A 22,123-nucleotide genomic window follows, 5' to 3' on the forward strand; every position below is an offset into this window, starting at 1 on the left:
TGTGTTTGTTGAGTCATTTTCAGTTCTCCTTTGCAAAAGTAGCATAATCGTACTGTCGTCCTTTGATTTGAAACTGTCGCAAGTGTCGATTTCAATCATAGGAAAGAGTTTGATTGTTGTTGATGGTCGATTATCCTGTTACTATTTCTTTTGGTCTGGATTTGTAATTTTCTAGTGTCAAGATCAAGTATTCATTTCAAAATCGTAAGGTGTTGTGATCGTCTCCATTTTTTATTTCGAAAAGAAACTTGTTGATATTTGTCGCTTGAAAAGAAATTCATATTTGTGCATCAACTTTCTTTTTAGCATTCATATACTAAGAAAGTCGAAAACAAATACATGCATGTGCATTTGCATATAGACAGTCTGATTGGCTTGATTTAGAAAAGTGCATTTAGAGTGTGCTCTTTGCTCTTTGTGAAAAGATTCTGTCTTTCTTTTCCTTAGTAGCTAGGATTTTCATTGCACAAAGAAGATAAAAATTTTGTTTATCATCTTAGATTGCATTTTAGGAATTACATCTACATCTTGCAGTGAACCTGAAAGGAAAACTTCATAAACAAGATCAACTTAAAATAAATTCAATGAATATAACAACGCTTTGGAACTTAACGCACAAAATTTAGAAGTCTAGGCTAGAGACGTATTCCAGCGTCGTAAAGCCTGGTAACTGTTGTTCTCACTGATGGTTGGGTGATTCCTCCACTTTGAGACGATAAGTGCCAGTACAGACTTGTGCTCCCACGTACCGTTGAGTATATTTTGGGAGACCCCAATAGGCTTAATCCTTTATCCATAGGAAGCCAAGTCTGTCGCCCTATCGATTGCAATGCACTGAACACAACATTCGGGAAGATTGACTATCGTACCATAAAAAGTATTCTGCAGTTTTGCGATTGGTTTGGTAATCCCTCTGCCTAGATTTCCAGAGTAGTCCCTTTCGTTCCTTTTCAGACTCCTTAACAGAAAAGGTCCATCTGAGCACTTGTCACTTCAGGCTCATTAAAAATCGAAGGCAACTAGAGTCGTCTTTTGTTTTCTCTCGACTCTTAAAAACTGAAATAACAAGTTGTGTCAAAGCGTCTAAAATTTATTTTAAACGGAATATTCATTACCCTTTCCTACGTTGATCTTGGGTTCAGAAAAAGGAATCCACCAACCAAGGAATTCCCCTTGGAGGGAATCCTAGTCCCTTCTCCTCTTGGGGAGATGTTGGTGCACCCCATATGGCCACATTGTCGCTTCTACGACTGACAATCGGCTTGCCTATATGGCTCTTCTCAACCTCTGTCTTTCAGAACTCCACAATTCCCGAACAATCGAACCAGCAACTAGACGAGTCCAGAGTTACCCACCAATCTTCTACTTCCTCTAATTCTTCCTCTCCTCCTTCTTCTTCTCTTGATGGGGCTGGTAAAGCCAAAAGTCAAGTACCTAAGAAGAAGAAGGAAAAGAAGAAGAAAGAGAAGAAGAAGAAGGAGCCAAAAGCGAATGGGGGCAAACGAGCGTCGTCTAACGAAAATCCACACACTGCACCGACCAGGTCTAAATCGCCATGTGTAATTTGCAAAGGAGACCACTATCACAGAGATTGTCCTTGCATCCCTCGGATCTTAAGGGACTGGTCTCCTCGTTTGCACAACCTGGTGTCATCAACCTCTGATGATCATGTTGAAAACACACCGTCAACTAGTGAAAGTGAAGCCCCAGTACAAAAAGGAAAATATAGATTTCCTTGTAAACTGTGAAAAGGAGATCATGCCGTCCACCGTTGTCCCTTCTTAGACGAAGCTAAAAGAGTTTTGGACGATCGTCCAGTTTCACCGTTACGACTTCCTCCTGGATATAAAAAACTCTTGCCGAGTCCGTCACTAGTTGAAAATCCAGCTGGCCCACTCAGGTGGTTGGTTGAAGCATCTATCATTGAAGACAAACCATTTGAACCCATAGACGAAAGTCAAAAGGTCGAGGCGGCAGTTGACCCGATCTTGCCTTCAGAGGTTCCATCTTCAGATGATACAATCACCGAAGAGAACAAGGATGACACCATCCAAATTCTTTTCATAAGCACAGACTCCAACGAACATGGGGGCAATTTACCCGTTCCTTTACCGCAGGAAGGAAGTTCGTCAGAGTCGTACCCCGCCGTCTATTTGGTCCAACCTCCGACCAACCTAGTTGTCTCCTTCGACTGGAATCAACTAGGCAAACCCTGTTTACCAGCTAGTATACCATTCTGAATCATTGTTCAAATATATAGAATGGTTATGGCCGGTACCATCATAGATGAAGGGGCTTTTGTGAGTATTCTTTCCTCGACTGCTTGGAAAGCGCTTGGTTCGCCATCGCTTTTGCCTGAGATGAGAAATATAACAGGCTTTGACAAAGGAACCAGTCGACCGTTAGGGATCCTTCACAATGTGCCCATAACATTGAGAGGGAAAACCGTTCACATGAACGTAATGGTAGTTCAAGGACCCCTGGATTAAAATCTACTCCTTGGACGAGACTATATTTATTGCATGGGAGCAATTATCTCCTCACTCTTTAGAGTAATGTGTTTTCCGCACGAAGGAAGAGTGGTCAAGCTCGTAGACCAGCTTTCATTTCCCGGATCACGCATAGCAAATAGTCATATACCATCCCTAAATGGTCTTTTCACGCAAGAAATGTCTCAATCCCCAGTCCGTCCACCCGATGAGCGCGAGTGATTCGGGGGACATGACTGAAACCCAGGGGACATGCACCCTGGTCTGCTTCAGCAGGAAAACTTCAGGTATAGGGTAGGTTTCTGTGAGAAAATATGACTAGTCTGTACTCCCGTCCGTGATTGGAAGAGGGGGTTATTCTAGAACAAGATTCTCTTGTCAAAGTTATGTGAGTGGGGTAGCCTCCTTCACTCACCTTTGTCTATTTCGGTAGACACCACCGAAGAAGTGCTTTGTTTGCGCTGAACAATCTTTGGGTAACCTGTAAGAGGTAGGCCTCTCTCGGTAAAGCAAATGTTTTAACGGACTAAAGAAGGGGTAAACTTGAAACTCTGTTTTATACCTGGGGGTATGCAAACCTTTTGGCATGCAAGCGAAGAGCGACTATTTATTTTTTAAATTTGTAGGTCCTCTAACCCTTTAAACTCGTAGGATTGGTCGTTTCCTAACTTGCATAAAGAAAGGATGTGGGGCAAAACTCTAAAAATTGTCGTTTTATATGAGACATTCTTATCACACGACTGGATTAATCGAGCAGTTTTAGCACATAGTTCAAGCTCGTTAAAAAATAAACATAAGCCATGAGAAAATGTTTCCCCTCACGTTTAAGCTCGTTAAAAAATGAACTATTCCCCGGTAAATAACCATCGTGAATGTAGTACTTCAGCCGTTAAAGCCTTGGTCATGTTTGCAGCGTCACCTCCACTTTTGCATTGGTCGATCATTCACCCCCATTTGATTGTTTACCTATTTTGAGGAACAGCTGTGAAGAGTGATTTCACTAGCCATCCTTGTAACACTGCCGTGATTGGAAAATTCCAAACCTTACCTGGAATCAGCTGCTACCCATTTTATCACTCATTCCTCAAACGATGAGTCTCCTTTAAGCTCTTTTCAGCTAACTCGTAAAATATGAAAAGATTGCCGAGCCATTGGCCTCTCCAGCTCGTTAAAGGGACAGGAAGTGCTATCCCTCCTCTAAATTTTAATCTTTTTGGACCTGAGGGATTATTACAAAAAAAGATCGAGTGCTTGTTTTGTTCGGCTCGTTAAAAGTATCGAAAATTCATCCCTTCTATATTGTTTTATACTTTTTCAGACTTAAGGGATTAGATGACGAAAAAGGAATTTTGGGAGTTACCTTTACGTTCCTTTTCAGACTCTCTAAAATTGAAAAGGATCGAGTGATCTTTGTCGTTAAACTCGTTAAAATTTTAATAGTGACACTATAGATGAGAACGAGTTTCACTATCGCTAAGCTCGTTAAAACATAGCGATGGGTTTTCCCGAAGGGCAAATTAGAGAACAAGCATATGTTATCCTCCTCAAGCTTGACAAAAATAAAGAGGTACTGGTCAGCAATGACTGGGGAAAATTGGGAAGAAAACTTGAAGAAACTTTGTTGGTAACAAGTCGCTCTTGAACATGACACTTCCACTCCGTGTCCGAGTCGGGTTGGGTTGTTTCATTCACCGGTCACATCACCACGGTCCCATCATACCATCCACATTTGGGGTTAATGCTGCCAATCCATCACATCAGTGTCACCGATATGTTCAAGAGAAGTCATTCAGAGAATTCACCTATGTCTCACCCACTACCATACATTTATACTCCATTCTTTCATGACCGCCACCATGAACCTTATATCACCAGATCGTTTTCACCTCCATTAAAATAATTTACTCCATTCCGTGTCATTGATGTGGGATTCATTAAGGCCCTCCTGTGATGGATCGCCTCTTGTCGACATCAGCTCATTATCCAAGAAGTTGATCTAGGAACACCCCATTCAGTACTTTGAAGCTTGCATGCCTCAATGGAAAGTTTCTCACTTCCCGTGACAGGTTTACATCAATGGCCTTCGACCGAAAGATTTTACGTGGTGTTCAACGCCAAGTCCTTTATTCACACCACGTGAATTGTACTGCAGCACCTTGAGGGTCATTATCATTATCGGTGACTCCTCTCGCGCCTGTTAACAGCTTACATGAGATGTCTTTCCATGTTCGACTCCAAAACAAATTTCACATGGATCGACTTGTACTTCGAGTGAAGATTGAACGAGATTGAAGACCCCGGATCTAGTTTCATCCATCCGGGCTGCGATATATATTCAGGGAAATAAAGACATCAAATGTACATCATTGCTGCACAGATAATCATCCAATCAAAAGGATGATGGCTCTATCAGAATCATCAGTCTACACTCAGACGATTTTCTGTCCTATGTACATGAAAATGAATTTATAAAGCTGAGCATGGGAATGCCCGCCTCAGCTAGATCATGAATTTATTATGAAGATAATGTACTGTATTGTATCTTATTACAAGTCTCCTCCCAGCATTGAAAGAACTTCGGATCCTCATAATAAAGCATTTCACCCGACATCAAAAGATTAACGACCTCATGCTTTAGGGGGCAACTGTTATAGACATTTTTGGGCCCTACAACCCCAAGCATGAAATGTCCATAAATCAAGGGCTCCTAAGTCCCTAAAAGTGTTGTTCTAACCCCTAAAACAACAAGGTCGATAGATTACAGCTTCTCCCAGAAGTTCTCCATGAAAAACTGCTCAGAATTGGTCGAAACGGGATCATTTCAGCTGCTCCACTGGCTAAGTGCGTTGCATCTCACCTAAATACATTGTGTGGGTGCATTGCATTTCAAAAATCCTTTCTGTGGGGTGCGATGGGCGAGAAATGACAAATGGCAGTGTCATTCCGTGAGGTGGAGAGGCAATGGAAGCTTCCAGAAACTTCTCCTGTGACACTTGCCTCACTGAATTCGACCAAGGATGAGTAAGAGACCATCAATCTCCAAGTGGAAGCAAGAACTATCAGAGGGAAGACACTAATAAAATCATGAGCTGAATCATCTCCATTACAAACATCTATATATGTATCCCTCATCTCAGAGATCCAGAGGCTGGAATTTTGCATATTGTAAGGAATTGATGTTGGTTTCTTGAGACAAACATCAGATTGTTGGGTGATCTAAGCTTTGTTTGAGGTGAAGAGGAGCTTCTTTGCTGGGAGGTTGATGCTGGATCAGAACAACTGGTTGTAACTCCTCTTGGCTCTTTCTTGTTTATCAATAAAAGCTATTCAAGTTTTCCTCCATGCTCTTGTGTCATTGATGCTTGCTACATTTGTATGGTCAATTTACATCTGATCCTAGATTGTTTATGATTATAGATCCATGTCTTTGTATAGTGCTATGCTTTTGTGATCTTACAGGTACTGTGTGAAGCTGGGTGTGCAAGGGAGCAGATAGCTAAAGACTATCAAAGAAGAGGGGAATCAAATCAGGAGATTAGCGCAAGACAGAGGTTGGTCTTTCTGTTCCTCTCTATCTATAATTCATAAAGGAAAAACGAAAGTAGCTTTTCTCTGTTTGTTTCTAAGGCAGCTGTCACACCTTAGTGGGATAGATTAGTTCTATATAGACACTTTTCCCTGTAACACACCTCAGATTATTTATTTTCACAATTTATCTACAACTTGATCTTTTAGCATGTAACTTAGTTAGCATGATTGCACCTAAGGTTTCTCTGAACGTTGAATACTAAGTTACTAAGGTGTTATTTTCTATGGTGATGTTTTATTTGTTTTTTTTATACAGATCATTTGGCCACATAGTGGCCACTATCGTCCAATTGAAGAAAACTTGTTCAAGTTTCTTTCTTTTATGGGGGAAATGTCATTGACATTGTTGATGTTGAGGTATATGCCATATAAATCTTTTATAGTCTTCTATAGTTTATATTCTAGTATTCATCATCTTTCATGTCTTGTATTCTACATTGTATCTTGTTCCGCTTCTAGGAGAGGAACTTATTATTGATGGTAAGAAGCAGGAATGGAAGAAAGAGGATAACAATAAAACTGGAGCGAAAAATGCAAAAAGAGAAGATAACCGATCTCGTGATATACCCTTAAAATGAGTATCGCACATAAGACACACACATAGAGACTGATGGTCAAGTTTTCAGAGTTGGTGAATTCATTTGCAATGCCATGACAACACAATGATAATGTTTTGAAGTGATGAAAGAATATTTCATGTGTAAATTATAGTCCAACCAATGTTAGGTTAGAAACTCACATTGTAATACTTGACATTGTATATAATATAATTTGTGGTTGAAATTATTTATACTTGCACTCGATATTATTTAGTATTGTAATTAATATATGTGATTTTGTGTTTTTATATAAGATGAACATGAACATTGTATGACAATTTTTTTTAAATTTAATCACAAAATCATACTAATTAATTTATGTTGATTAATAATGATCACATAAAATCAACATAAAACTATTAAATTAGTAGTTTATATTGATTAATGATGAATACAAATAGAATGAATACACGAGTAAATTAGTCATTTATAATGATTATTAATAAAAGTAAATAAAATGAATATAAACTACTAGATCAATCATTTATATAATGAATATGACACTACCAAAAAAAGATAAATGGCTACTTAAAATGATAATTTTTTATTACAAATGATGACTAAATTTTACATATATACCAATAATAGTAGCTAATTTACAATATCTTATAACACGATCGAAATTTAGTCATATTTCTTTGGTCATTAATTGGTTTCAAATGATGACTAAAATTTTCATATATATATATATATATATATATATATATATATATATATATTAGTAGCAAATTTACAGTATCTTATAACACGACCAACATTTGGGTCATATTTATTTGGTCATTATTTGGTTTTCTTGGGTGATCATATAGCAATATATTTTGTTATACATTTGGTCATTAATTGTGGCAATTAATGACCAAATTTATGACTAAATACACTACTACATGATAAAATTGAGACAACCAATTAATGACTAAGCTAAGAATGACTAAAATTTATACTATTAGTCACCGACTAAAAAACGATCATTTATATGCAAAATTTAGTTGTTTGTTTAGAAACTAATTAGCCATTTTGTACTAGCATATTGAAGCAAAAAATAATATCATAATCATATGAAATGCATGTGCATGTGCATATTATATAGGTATTTTTTGTGCAAAGAATTTGATGGTGTTTTGAACACATGATGGATAGAAAACTATAAATGTGAAAAAAAATAAGACTTACTCACCACTCTTCGGAGCCATCACATTGAATCATGAAATGGTCTAGATTATAAGGTTGTTCACATTTATAGAATCTGATAGAGGAAGGTGAAAATTAAAAAGTTGGCCTCCAGTAGTTTTGAAATTAAAAAAAGAGGAAGAATGAAGGAGAGCAAAAGAAGGTAAAGATCAAAACAAAAATAAAGAAATAAAAGAAGAATGTGCAACTTCAAATCCAAATAAATGTCAGTCCTCGCAGTGGCTCCAATCAAGTATGGATATGTTATTTCCCATGATGTCTCCAAGTAGAAATTTTCAACAACACGAAATTACTTGGGATGTTGGGTTATCGGTCCAGGAAGCACCCAAGGTCTCATCATAATCATACTAAGATGGTACTCCTCCTTTGCTAAAACTAGAATTTTTTGTTGTTAGAAATGCTAGGATATTTGTCTGTTGGCCATGCCAATTGAGGATATGTGCCTAACCAATGGCCAACTGAGCCTGTAAATCACATACACTCTACTCCAGCTAGAAAATTTCGCCTGCAAAACCATAGAGGGGATCTCGCTGCCTTGTCCTCGCTTCATACACCATACTACTCACCGCATCATCTCTATGTTCGTTGTCAACATCCTGAAATACACATAGTGATATTAATATTAGCAATATGAGCAAACATCCCCACTCCAACACACACACACACACACATATATATGTATAAGTTTCTTACACAATTAACATGGTTAAATTCATTTCCAATATAAATCTAAAAAACTTAATTAATTTACTGAATCAAAATTGGTAACAATGCCTCAATAATATCAATTATCATCAATTAGATTACGGGTTCAAGATCATTATCATCATTAAAGATTCTCAAAATTATAAAACTTAAAGAATCCTGGTGATGTTTCTTTCTCCAAACATTCTGTGCACGGTTGTAAACTTCTAAGGATTGTTTAGTGGGAAGTAAGGAGCCAACACACATTTATCTCCACACCACCTTCTCAACGTCCCACAAGCCACACAGGGGTTCACCACTTTTGTTCTCAAATTTCCCTCTCTCATTTGCATCATAAAATACATATTCATGAGATATCTATACTATGAATATCTAATAAACTAAATGACCAGACAAGAACTCATGAGGAGAGGCCTATAATTATTTTATGTTTATTCTTCATTCTCCTTTCATGCTATTAGAGGATTCGAGCTGCAGAACAATTTTGTATTTCAATTAATTTCCTCGCTATCATTTTCAGGGCTTACCCTCCACATGTCAAGTCAAATATAACTAGGCTCGATGGTTTTTAGCCACAGTCAAGAACCAAACTCCAACAACCTTGAAACCCTCCTTGCTGCTCAATTTGAATAAGTCCCACTTCAGGATAGGAGGGTCTAGCTATCCCAAAACTTGTCATTACAAATGGTATTTTAACATTGATGCTTGAGGTCTCCAACACGTTCGACTTCCTCTACATGAAACCCTCATTGATTTTCTTAACCCGTTTGCCCAACATCAAAGAGTAAAACATTACTTTCTCATACTCCACGATATTCGCCATGTTTTTTTCGCTTAACCCACATGTTTTTGGCTTCCGCTTGGCCAATATATTGAATAAATAATACCTTATAATACATATATTATTATATAACATATAAAAACATGTTTCCCCCTTATTATATGGCCAATATATTATTTTATGTTTTCTTCATTTTTAATACCCCGATATGAACACACTTGATATAGTATTTCTTTGCTAGTGAAACCCCCATGCATCTGCTACAGCCAATTCATAGAGTCACATCTTGAAGGGAGACGTAGGAACATCAAAAAGGGAAAATTATGCTTTCCAAAATGTAGTCTCGAGCTACTAGATGTATTTTCTACCATTTTGTCTTCATAAAAAATCTTTAAAGTCACAAATTTCCCTTCATAAGTATTTCCATTATCATTATGACTTCTTTATACACTTATTTGATGAGGAAAATTCATAGATATGCATTATTCCCAAATGGTTATCAAAATACAATCAATATATTTGTAGATCATGAATTTCCAAGGTTCTAGGTTTGTTTATAAGACACAAAATTCATCAACATCATGTTCTTCTATCAATATGGGACTGTCATGAGCAGTACAATTTTGACTTGACTTTAATCCTAGGGGATATTCTTGACTAAAATTTCATTACCTTCAGTGCTAGAATGTGAAAACTGATGTTTCCCCAAATTTGGGCCCTTTATGTCATATCTACACCTACTTTTAGTATCATAAATAGGAGTTACATCAAAGTTCACAATATGTCTATAGCTATTGTTTTGGTCCCAAAATAGAGATAAGCTTGAGCTAAAGAATACATCATCATCAATGCCAAATCTCCTGCCATATATGGATTTAAGTATGAATTGATACATCATAATCAATGTCAAAGTCCCTTCCATATACAAATTTAAGTTTGAGTTCACGAATAGATCATCATCAATGCCAAAGCTCCTATAATAGACAAATTTACATCTAAGTATAGGAATACACTATCATCAATACTAAATATCCTAAAGATAATAAACATAAAACAAAATAAACATGATATGTTGAAGTGTGCAACACTTAAATCTACCCTATTATAATTTTCAAGTCGGTTTACTTCTTCACAAGCTTGCAACCATTTCTCCACCTTCTCCATTATTTATTTTTTACTGACTACTTCTTTCTTTGCTTTGGCAATTTGATCATCCATGCTTGCCCTAAAAATCTACATAAATACATATATATGTATGTATGTATATGCCCTAGCCATAGTAAAAACACCCAAATGTCGAAGTAAAAAATGGACTAGCTTATGGTCACTCTTTGTAATAAAGACATAGTGGCATAAATTTTAGATGGAGTTCTTCAGATTTGATTTGGGTTATATCTTAGGTTTTTCTAGGGCATATGCTTAAAAGAATTATATCTTCATTTATTATTGGCAGTATAGGTTGTTTAATGTTAAAATTTAAATTCCTACTTTATAATGAGAATTTATTGTTATGTTATTCTCCATCTCTTTAAAGTTTAGAGGATGGTTCAAAAGAAAACTTTATGCATTGAAGTACCCTGTTATCCAAATCCAGGTCAAGAAATGATCAAATTTTTTGATCATAATAGTGAAATAAATCATGTGCTCCAGAGAAATAGAGAAGTGCATGGAAGGACTAGAAACATTGAAGTGTACTATATTTCCCTTGTTTGAGGGCTAAAAGAAGGAAACAAATATGGTGTCAATGATATTGCAGACTTCACCAACTCAGAGCTAATATGCAACTAGATGAAATTCAAGTTCAAAAAGAAAATCTAAAACATCTTTACAAAGAAGCAATAAATTTCTTCTCAATTTAATATTTTCACCATAGATTACATTGTGGATGTTCAAAGATCCAGTGTGTGAGTAGTGTCAACTGTAGATGCAGGTGTCAAATAAGACTTAGGATCACCATCTATTCCAATAGAATTCATTGATCAACATCAATATAGGTCCTCACTATGCAAGTGCATTCTTGTTATCATTCTTGTTGTGTATCTCATGGACTGGTTCTTTCACTAAAGAAGAAGCCATTAATGTACTTTTTTCCCCAACCTGCAATGATTGGGGTCTCTTGTATGCATGAAAAATATATGGAGAAATGTAATTATGTCATGAGGCGCTCTACAACCTAGTATAGGGGTAATGTGTAGATGTAATGTAAGAAAGTTTATAAACATTTCTACATGTCCGCTTAATATGTTGAATTTATATTAATATGTCCAGTTTATAATAGGTAAATTTGCAAACATTTACATCCCGGTTAAAATTAAAATATATTCCAAGAAAGATGTTGTAGTGTCTGTAAAAAGCTAAAAGTAATAAAATTCAAATTTGTTACTATTGGGTGTGTGTTATATTCTTTCCATGACTAGCCCCATGCACGGACCCGAGGGGTTAGAGGGGGGGTGACCAATTCCCCCTTTGTTGCACTAGGAATGGCAGGGGGGGCACAAGGTGGGCAGTAGCCCCCCTACACAGGGTCCGGGGCAATGCCCCAAGATATTTCTTTTTTGGACCCTATATTAGGTGGGCAGACATACCTATGGTTTTGTGCATGGGTTTTGCACATGGTTTTGGGCATGATGGTTTTGCACCCATGGTATCTTGTAGATTCGGTCAAGGGAACTATAGTTACGTTCTAATCCAGCTTTAATGGATTGGGGTTTATGAATGCTTCGGCATGTACATATATTTGTTGTAACATTGAAAGCAATATCATGAAAAATCAATATAGTAGTCCCGGTTTCGGGATCCATGGGAAAATATTTGTCTATGTATGTTTTATGTTGTATGCTCTCACCATTGTTTATGTTATCTTCTTAGAAATTGTATGAAGGTAATTTATATACAGGGTTAAAACTTTAATTCGGTATCAGAGTTGTTTCAACTTCAAGGGGACGCCTTTGCTACTGAGGGGTTTTGCTCGGGCCTATAGTTGACACTGTTCAGTTGGAGATTTGCGGGATAGATTTTTCTGGTGAAAGAATATGGTGAGCAGTGGAAATATAGAGATCAATCAATTTAATGGTCAGAGTTTTGAGTCGTGGAAAATCAAGATGGAGGATATGCTAATGGATAAAGATCATTGGATCGCAGTAGATCTGGGTACTAAACCAACGACAATGTCAGATGACGATTGGGGAAAGTTGGATCAGAAATCAAAGAGAACAATATGGTTGTGTATCTCAGATTCAGTATTTTTGAATGTATTAGGGGAAACCACAACGAAGGCTTGGTGGGACAAGTTAGGGACTTTGTACCAATCTAAGTCTCTCGTGAACAAAATGTTCCTACAGAAAAATTGTATAACCTGAGGATGAATGATGGAGACTCAGTGACAAAGCATCTGGATGCCTTTAATAATGTGGTAAGGCAATTTTTATCTGTTGATATTAAAATTTCATATGAATATAAGTGCATCAGTTTATTTTGTTCTCTACCATATTTGTGGGATAGTCTGGTTTTTGCAACAGGTAGCAATACAACTAGCTTGACGTTTGATGAAATAGTCTCATCTTTGATGTCGGAGGAGATGACACAGAAAAATATGGAGGGCCAAAATGGAGATGCATTGTCTGTATGAGGAAAATCACAGAACATAAACAAAAATAATTCCTCGAGTGGGAGATCTAAATCTAGAGGGAGATCTAAATCTTTAGGAAAACTTGTAAAGTTGTGATGGAAATGAAAAAAGGAAGGAAAGTTCAAAAATTATTGTAGATCTAAATCTCCTAAGAAAGGAAAGGGATCTGATGATGCTCCTTCTACAGAGGCGAAAACCACCTCAGACGAAGGTGGAGATGTGTACTTGGCTTCTTATTCAAGTACACATGTAGATCATGAGGCCTGGTTGATTGACTCAAGTGCATCCTTTCTCTTCACTCACAATAGGGAGTGGTTCTACGAGTATGAGAAATATGATTGTGGTGATGTCTTCTTAGGGGATGATAGGAAGGCTAGAATCATGAGACGGGAAAAAGTCAAGCTAAAGTTGCAAAGTGGAAGGATTAGAACACTTTCGGGTGTTCTGCATATTCCTGCATTGGCAATAAATCTGACTTCTATAAGCACTATGGATGATGCAGGTGTAAAAACAGTGTTCGAGAAAGATACCTGCAAGATGGTTTACGGAACACTAGTATTAATACAAGGAGTTTGGATTGGAACTCTGCACAAGATTCTGGGTAGTATTGCTATTGATGGGTGCAACAGTTTTGTGGTTCCTGAAAATAGAACAAAGAATCTAGTGGTATTTAGAGAAAAGGCCATGCTATGGAATTAATGGCTTGGACATAATGGAGAGAAGGACCTTCAAATACTTCATCACAATGGTATGGTATAAGGAATGTCTAATTTCTCTCTAGATTTTGATTTCTGTGAACATTGTGTATATGGGAAGAAGAATTGGGTGAGTTTCCTCTCTGGTGCTAAGAGGGCGAAAGGGATATTAGAGCTTGTGCACAGTGATGTGTTTGCACCTGTGTCAGTTCCATCACTGGGTAAGTATGTGTACTATGTATCACTTATATATGACTTCTCATGGACTGCATGGATATATTTACTCAGGAAGAAATATGAAGTCTTTGAGGGGTTTAAATAATTTTGGTCAAAGGCAATGGAGACTGCATGTTACTTGGTTAATAGATCGCCTACATTAGCATTGGAGGATAAGTATCGACATTATGTATGGAATCTTAAGGAACCCGCTCTTTCACATCTTAGGGTATTTGGGTGTGATGCATATTTTCATTTTCTAAAGGAGAAAAGAACCAAGTTGGATAGTAAATCTGAAAGGTGCATCTTTATTGGGTATAAGGATGGTTTAAAAGGTTATAAAATTTGGAACCCAGAAACAAGGAAGGTTGTGTACAGTCGAGATGTGGCGTTTAAAGAGGTGAAAAATGGTATTAAACATGAAGTCCTACCAAAGGAATATGAGAAGATAGAGTTTGATCTAAAGGAGGAAGAATCAAACTCTACAACAAAAGAGGAATTAAAAGATGAAGAGCCACAAACTCCAACTATGAGAAGATCAGTTCAAGAAAGAAGGTAGCCAAAAAGGTATAGTCCATCCACTTTCTATTTTAATTTTTCTTTATCTATTACTGATGATGATCCTAGAACTATCATGGAGGCAGTAGATTCAGAGCATGGAAAACTCTAAAAAGAGGCCATGGTTAATTAAATGGCATCTTTGGACAAAAATGAGGCTTGAGGTCTGGTGGAGTTGTCGACTAGAAGGAAAACCATTGGAAGAAAATGGGTGTTTAAGAATAATATGAATGTAGAAGGTAAGGTGGCGAAATACAAAGCTCGGTTGCTAGAAAAATGTTATTCCAAGGTGTTGGGAATTGATTTTGGTGATATTTTTTCTCTTATAATTGCTAAGGTAGTTTCTATTAGATGACTTTTATCTATTGTTGTTGCTTTTGATTTTGAGGTAGAATAGATGGATGTGAAGACAACATTTCTTCACGAGGATATGGAAGAAGATATCTACATGAACCAACATGAAGGCTTTGCAGTGAAGGTTAAAATAATCTCTGTATGGGTTAAAACAATCACCAAGAATGTGTTATCGGAAATTTGATACATATATATTGGGACTTTGCTTCCCCATAAGTAAAGCAGATCACTGTGTGTATTTTAAATTAATTGGTGATCGTATTATTTATATTGTCGCGTATGTGGATGATATGTTTCTGGTTGGAAATGACAAAGAAATTATCCAAGAGTTCAAGACCTAATTGACCTCCAAATTCAACATGAAAGATCTTGGTGATGAAAACTATATTTTGGGCATAAAAAATAACCAAGATTGGGAAAAGAGGAAGCTCTAGTTAAACCAGAGGAAGTATATTGAGACAATAGTGCAAAGGTTTAATATGCATGATAGTAAACCAGTGAAGGTTCCTATTCCTATATGTGTAAAGTTATCTGTTGAACAGTGTCCCAAGACATAAGAAGAGGAAGAGGAAATGTCTCATGTTCCATACGCAAGTGCAATTGCTAGCATAATGTATGCAATGGTATGTTTGCACATGTAGTGGGAGTATTGAGCAAGATTATGTCAAAACTAGGGAAGGAGCATTAGACAATAGTGAAGCGGGTTTTCAGGTATTTGTATGGAACTACTGATTATGGTTTTTCCTACCAAGGAAGACCATGATTGGACAAAGTTTTGGAAATCCATGTCTTTGTTGATGCAATCTGGGTTGGAGATTTGGATCAGATAAGATCTACAAAAGGGTATGTGTTTAACCTATTTGGAGGTGCAGTCAGTTGAATGAGCAAGAGATAGTCTGTAGTGGCACTTTCAACTACAAAGGCATAATACATGGCAACCACTCATGCAAGCAAGGAAGAAGTTTGGTTGCAAAGATTGTGTTCAAGTATGGGGTTGGTACAACAAGCTATAAGGATAGAATGTGACATGAAAAGTGCAATTTTCTTGGCAAAGAACTCTCTGTATCATTCAAAGACAAAGCATATTGATGTTCACTATCACTTTGTAAGGGATATGGTTGAGGACAAAAACGTGTTGCTGGTAAAGGTGGACACTTTGAAGAATACTGCAGATGCATTGACGAATTCTATGAGAACTGAGAAGTTTTCTTAATGTAGAGAAACAATGGGTGTTGCACGACTGGACCAATGACTAAGCTCTCCAGTGACCCCTTGTGTGGAAAAGAAAACAACAAGTGGAAGAATGTTGGGTGTATGTTATATTCTTTCCACGACTAGCCCCACACATGAAGTCGGAGGGTTAGAGGGGGCGCATGCAGTTCCCCCTTCATTGTGTCAGGTGCAATGGGGGGGGGGTTGGTAAGAGGGGTGGTGGTAGCCCCTCCTGTTAAGGGGTTTGCAGGGGTCTGTAGCCCCACTACACAAGGTCCAAGGCAGCACCCTGATACTTTATTTTTTGGACCCTATATTAAGTAGGCAGACCTACCTATGGTTTTGTGCATGGGTTTTACCCATGGTTTTGGGCATGATGGTTTTTACCCATGGTATCTTATAGATCCAGTGAATGGAACTACGGTTATGTTCTAATCCAAAGTTAATGGATTGGGCTTTATGAATGTTTCAACATGTGTATATGTGTGTTGTAACATTTAAAGGAATATAATGAAAAATCAATTTGGTAGTCCCAGTTTTGGGATCTAGGGAAAAATCTCTGTGTATATCTTTTTTATGTTTTATGCTCTCGCCATTGTTTATTTTTTGTTTTTAGAATTTGCATGTAGGTAATTTTTTTATAGGGTTAAAATCTTCAGTTATATTCTAATTTTATTGTTATCATACGAATAACTTTTTAGATTAAAAAAATTCATAATAACATATTACATTAAAATATATAAGTAGCAACAATAAGTTAAGATCTATTTTACCTTATAAAATGGAATAATGATTATGTAATCATATTTAAATTTAATTAATAAGCACATAAACTTACTATATAACAATATATTTAACTATGGATATTCACATCCACTTTTCCATAGATATTATTAACTCATAAATAGCCTTTGCTACAATACCATTGGCCAATACCATGGCTCATCAATACAACATCCCCAAAAACCATCTCTCATATATAAGATATAAATAGTAGCTATAAATTAAAACTTATTTCACGGTATAAATTAAAATGATAATTTTGCCACCATATTTAAATTTCATTCACCACTTTTACCAAGGATATTATTGACCATACTATACCATGGGCCAATCCTATGGCTCATCAATACCATATGCCCAAAAACTATCGCTCATTTCACAATCAAAATAATACTTACAATTAAGAAGACTTTTAACCATGGATACTCACCCCACTTTACCATGGATATTATTAACCATACCATACCATGGCTCATCAATACCACATGCCAAAAATCCATCTCTCATTTAACAATCAAAATATTTTATAAATATTTTTATTTATTTAATTTTATTTCATTTTTCGGCAAAGAGACACTCTCCATCCCAATATGGAAGAGTTGTTGTAATGTACAATTATATTATGTTATCTAAACATTTTGACACTGTCAAATTACATATAAATAAAAAATAAAATTATTAATTACAAAATTTTGACTCAGTGAAATTATATAAAAATCAAAATTGAACTAAAAACTAAAATTAATAATTAAACTAGCCTAGATCTATCTTAACTCCATATCTATCAAGCTCTGAGAGACATCAAATTTCTTGAGATGTAAATCTTTCTTAAGTTTAACCTTGAAATCCACACATGAGATGGATGTCAAGATTGAAAAATAAAATAGATGTAGAATGGTATATTCCATGTATATAGACAAATATAATATTTGCATGAATTGGGATAGAAAAATTGAATGTTTTTGAAGTTCTAAATATTTCTTTTATGATATTTTACCATGTTAAAATAAAATTTACTTGAGCCCCCAAACAAATGTTAAGTACCTTAGTAAACCATTTCAAAAAATCTCATCATTTATATGGGTATTAGTAAACCATTTCAAAGAAGCTCATCAAATCATTTTGTATGATAAATTCGATCAAATCATTACGTACTTGACAAACATAATTACATAAGTACACCAACATGTTTTCATGGCAAAACATGACAAGAAAACAATGAATGGATTTCAAAATTTTGGGAGTGTCGACCTAGAAAAATACCCAATAATCATTAAAGTTATTATAAAACTCAACAGTTAGACAAATGTAACGTTATTCACCAATATTTAAAGAAAATAATATATATTTGTGAGAAAATAAAAATTTTCAAAAACATAATGCTAATTCCTTGATTTACCAACTCCCAACATTCCATGAGTGGTTTTTTTCACAGACCATGTCATTATGAATAAAATGAATATAACTTCAAAACCTAAAACATGTTTTACAAGAATGTTCATCCTCAAACAAACTAAAGCAGCCCCTTAGGTTCTGTCTATTCATATATGAATGCTATGTTGAAAATTATGATGATATTGAAGATTCGAAAGTGACTGCACAAGCAAGTCGAAAATAACTGCACAAACCATTCAATATAACCAAATCACGAGGAAATTCTAGAGAGATTTTTGGGTATGCAGGTAAAAATATTTAAACACCTAGCCACGTTTTTGGGACATATGGCAGGTTCAAAAGACACTTAAAATGAAACATAAACGCCGAATTTCTTACCAAAGAAGGTGTTTGGTACTCATCAAGTTCAAACCAATCATGTTTTTGGTGTTTGAACGATTTCTTGGCTAAATTGGATCTTGTTGATATAAATATTCCTTTTCTACTATTAGATTGTATCATTTTGTAGGAAAGTTGAGTCACTGTGAAATATCATGTTTAATGTGGGTCTATTGGATAATATTGAAATAGATATTTGTTTTTTATTGTTTGTTTGGATCTTTACATAGATATTTGTTTTTTATTGTTTGTTTGGATCTTTATAAAAGAATTTGATGTAGGGTTTCTTTAAGAAAATTGCTCATTTGGATTTAAGAATTTATTTTTTTATTATAGAAAAGAATATTTTGGTGTACATCGGATTTTGTTATGAAACCTTAGTTTTATTGGGTCATTTTATAAAGCCTTTAATGGTTTTTCCAATCACACGTTTAGTGTCCACTCAAAACGTATGGATTAAAACAAAATAGAAAATTCAACACGGTTGTGTCATTTTGTCATAAATATTTGTTTTCTATTTTCATATTATATCATTGTGCATCAAATTTGACTTTATCATGAAATTTCACATTTCTCTAGGTAAATAGGACCATTTTCACATAAAAAGTTGTTCTATACTCTTAGAATCCATCATTGTGCAGTAAATTTTACTCAATCACAAAATTTCATAGTTTCTCACCAAATTTGATCATTTCGAGACAAATATTCATTTTTCACTCTCAAAATAGACAATTGTTCAGTAACTCCATTTCTTCTAAAATCTCCTAGTTTCTGTGGCTAAATTGGATCATTTTGTCATAAATATAAATTTTTTATGAAATGTCATGGCTTATATGGGTAAAATGGTAATGTTGACATAAATATGACTTTAATACAAGAAATAAATGAATTGCATTGCCCAAACAATTTAGTTTGATATCAATTTCACCTTATAACAAAAAAAAGAGGTTTTGAACTTGAGTCTTTGCATTAACACAAGTTTGGTCACCTCGCAACTTGCCTAGAGATAACACAATTTTGGGTGGAAATGTATTGCTTTGATATAAAGTTGTCTATATAATGGAAATGTTTTGTGCTTTTGTAGCAAATTTGCACCATCTTTCTATAAGTTTATCATAGTAGTAGCCCTTTTGGGCTAGACATGATCCCATCTAGGGGTGGACCGACATTATTGGCCTAATTAGTCTCGTTCATAGTTCCATTGCAATCTCAACGACTAGATTTTATTTTTCGAGGTCATTGGAAATTGTGGTTTGACAATTCCATAGCATGTGATGTACTTTTCTATAGAACCCAAAAATACATTCTTTGAAGAGTTTAGAGGAACCCATCTGGTGAACTATTTAAGGTTGGAAAACATTTAGGGGGTCTTCCCTGCTTTTTTGTTTAGATTGTATGAATGCACATGAGAAAGAGTTGAGCTTCTAGAAGTTTAGTTGGAATTTTCAATGAATCAATCATTTTTCTCAAAGTTAAAGGGATAACACTTCTAAGGTATGCTATTACAACAATTAATGGTGAGTGTGGTCACAAAATGTTTTTTAGGACTGAGTTCTTTCCATGGAAGAAGCAAACAAAAGAGTGAAAACTTGTTTGTAAATTTTCTTCTCTTAGAGAGAATAAAAATATCATTTCAATGAAATATGTAGGCCCTGAAATAATGTATAATTTCAAATAAATATGACATCTTATGATGCCAAAGTTATTGCACTTCTATCCTTCTACAAAAATTAAAGAATCAGGTATACTCATTTTGGCATGGTTTACTACTATACTTGTTGGAGTTATACCTATTATTTATGCAATCGTATAATGGGAAAAAATGTTTATCTTCATTGGATGAAAGTGGCAAGAAAAAAATTGAAGAATTAGGTATACTCATTTTGGCATGGTTTACTACTACACCTGTTGGAGTTATACCTCTTATTCATGAAACCGTATAATTGCAAAAAAATGTTTATCTTCACTGGATGAAAATAGAAAGAAAGGAAAAAAAGGAAGTCAATATAAAGTTGATGCCTCCTGTGAGTCACACATGGGATAAAGAGTATGGGTCCCATAGAAAAACTTCAACTTGTTGCATTTGTTTGAAGTCTCTTCAACCATAACAACCTTTGGGACTTGTGGTGACTTCTAGCTGTTGTATACAACATTGCATTGTTTCTGGTGTAGAATCCCATTCAAGTCGTTCAAAGGATGCATTAAAGGATTGAAAATGTGTATCCATGGTAGATTTTCAAAAGAATTCTGATCAATGGATATAAGGATTGAAAAAATTGAGTGATATTCCTAATGAAACTACATATTGCTCATATTGCAAAGAACCATCCAATCGATTAATTCTTGGGGCATCTCCAATTTGGTGTTGCATATGGTGCCAACACTTAGTTCCTATTGAACTTCATGCAAATGTGGCTACACAATTAGATGATATTTGTGATTTGGGTCCTTACAAATGATCGTATCATCCCCACTCTTTGTGAAACCATTGGATAAGAAGACTCAAGCCAATGGATTTATGAAACCCATGACACATGGAGCGAATAAATTGGAATCCTCTCTCCAAGGACATATCAAGAAGAAGAGGTGAAAAATAACGTGTTCAACTGCATCTTGTCTTGATAGAAACAATTTTAATAACATTATGGATACTTGTATAAATTGTACAGGAGATTCACCTCCAATCCTTAATGGATCGAGAAAACTAGATGGAAAATGCAATGGTTATACAAATGGAGATGAATCCAACCCAAATATTGTAAGTGATACAGGAACATGAAGTAAACAAGATAGATGAAGTCCAATACTTGCAAATTAGAATGATAGTTGTTCACAAGTTGTTGGGAGAAGACAAAGGTAGAAGTTGGTATATTTTCCCCAAGGTTCTTGACCATTGCGAGTTTTCACTAATAAGAAGAATGTTGCTTAGCATGGAGCATCTTTGAGAAGACGTTTATATATTCTTCTAAATTCTATACATGTGAGCTCTTCTAATACCATTCCTAGTTTGATATTGTATGATTTTTAAATGATTTCAATATTGTTACATAAACCATTAGTAGTTTGATTTGGTGCTAGACATTTGTGTCCTACATTTTTAGAGAATTATGCCCTACAACATTTTGTGATTATATACTTTGACCATTATGATTTATGGGTATAATTCCCTAGTTGTTGTACTAAATATTTATCTCATTTGATGGTGTTTGCCCTAGCAATTGTTGACATAAGATTGTGCATTTACAGTGTGGAATATGATAACTACAAGAAATATATTAGCATTTGTGAGAGGGAAAAAAACACAAAAATTCGATAAGTATTTGTTTGGGAAATCCCTTTGCAATAATGTTAAAGGAAAATAACATTAGTTATGAAAATTAATTTATATGTGATGAAGATGATAAATAATTGGAATTTAGAGGATTGAGACCCTGATTTATTGTTCCCTTAAGTAGTTCTCTGTTGGAATTATCTACAAGGAGTGTTTTAGGAATTTTTGTTTTGTTCTTGTATATTGCAATGAATATAATTAATTTATCAATTTGTAAAATCAA

Source organism: Pinus tabuliformis, chromosome 2_1 (assembly GCF_031772625.1).
Source record: "Pinus tabuliformis cultivar Carrire ecotype Pingquan chromosome 2_1, CPIR1, whole genome shotgun sequence".
Classification (NCBI taxonomy): domain Eukaryota; kingdom Viridiplantae; phylum Streptophyta; class Pinopsida; order Pinales; family Pinaceae; genus Pinus; species Pinus tabuliformis.